Genomic DNA, 1,659 nt, shown 5'->3' with positions numbered 1-1,659 from the left:
TCCCTTTCATAGAGCAGGGAAATAGGTGCTTCTAAGGACGCAGTTCTGACTGTAGGCATCTCCCATAGAACAAGACATAACATATCTGAAAGAGGGCAGGTTTAGATTAGATATTAGGAAGAAGTTCTTCACTGTGAGGGTGGTCAGACACTGGAACAGGTTGCCCAAGGAAGTTGTGGATGCCTCCTCCCTGGAAGTGTTGAAGGCCAGGCTGGATGAGGCTTTGAGCAACCTGGTCTAGTGGAAGGTGTCCCTGCTGATGGCAGGGGGATTGGAACTGGATGATCTTTAAGGTCCCTTCCAATCCAAACCCTTCTGTGATTCTATGATATCCTGGGTTCCACTGGATCTCCACTGATTAAAACAGGAGCCTGGTGTAACTAGCTCATATTAAAACTTTCACATGATCCCTACTATTGAGTTATAATAGATTTAAATATAAACTCTATTTGAAGTCAAGGAATATGTGCTTATGTACAATTACATTGTACTGAACATAGTTCTGGAGCCCCCATCACAAGAGAGACCTGGAGCAGCTAGAACAAGTCCAGAGGAGGCCACCAGGATGATGCGAGGGCTGGAGCACCTCTCCTATGAGGACAGGCTGAGAGAGTTGGGGCTGTTCAGCCTGGAGAAGAGAAGGCTCCAGGAAGATCTTATAGCGGCCCCCCAGTACCTGAAGGGGGCCTACAAGAAAGCTGGGGAAGGACTTTTCATAAGGGCAGTTAATGACAAAACAAGGGGAAATGGGTTTAAACTGAGAGAGGGCAGGTTTAGATTAGATATTAGGAAGAAGTTCTTCACTGTGAGGGTGGTCAGATACTGGAACAGGTTGCCCAAGGAAGTTGTAGGTGCCCCCTCCCTGGAAGTGTTGAAGGCCAGGCTGGATGAGGCTTTGAGCAACCTGGTCTAGTGGAAGGTGTCCCTGCTGATGTCAGGGGGATTGGAACTGGATGATCTTTAAGGTCCCTTCCAATCCAAACCATTCTATGATTCTATGATAGTGGCCTCCTAATTTTGCCCAAAATCAGTTGGACAATAATAGAAGTACCCTGACGTGCATGATTGCAGTAGTTAGAAGCTGGAGACCGTCAAAGCAGTGAGGAGGTCAGTGGTGATTTTAGATACATGAATGTAGACTGTTACAGTGAATTTCTGGAAACCACACATGCATAATGCCAGAACAGAATGCTGTATCAGTGAACTGGATACTGTAAAGTGACAAAGGATGTGACTATGCCAATGTCCACGTTATCTCTGTGTTATAATCATGACAGCAGTCTCTGTACGTCTGGTGTCAGCATTTGCATGAAACAAAGCTGGGAAAACTTTCTCCTACTATAGCAAGTGATACAAGAAATTGTACTAGTTCAGTTTTATGTAATTGATACTGACTTTGAAATTCCAGTGTCCTTCCTCCCCTGAGTAAGGCAAAGTTTTTGAGGTCAGCATGAGCAAGGTTTTAAAAACCATGAACACACTCCATGGAATACACTTCTGCTGAAGCAATCTAGTTAAGCAACCTTTTCTGGATTACAAAGAATATTGCAGAGCCATTGCTATGATCTTAGCTGGAACCCCTGTGTTTGTTGACGTGTTAAAGTCCACAGCTTGTGCTTGGATTAGATTCAGAATGTTGTGTAGATCATCAGCAGTGAT

The 1,659-nt window shown here is 44.6% G+C and overlaps 1 protein-coding gene across 1 annotated transcript in view; it reads left to right on the top strand.

The window, feature by feature from the left end:
* The window catches only part of DLEC1 (DLEC1 cilia and flagella associated protein), a gene marked incomplete at its 5' end in the record, with an annotated part of 41,316 nt that overhangs the window by 10,519 nt on the left and 29,138 nt on the right, over positions 1-1,659 (top strand). The window lies entirely within an intron of this gene.

This window comes from Antrostomus carolinensis, unplaced genomic scaffold (assembly GCF_000700745.2).
Source record: "Antrostomus carolinensis isolate BGI_N321 unplaced genomic scaffold, ASM70074v2 scaffold13770, whole genome shotgun sequence".
Taxonomy (NCBI): Eukaryota; Metazoa; Chordata; class Aves; order Caprimulgiformes; family Caprimulgidae; genus Antrostomus; species Antrostomus carolinensis.
Note: the sequence above shows the minus strand (reverse complement) of the source record. Positions and strands in the feature narration are given on the sequence as shown.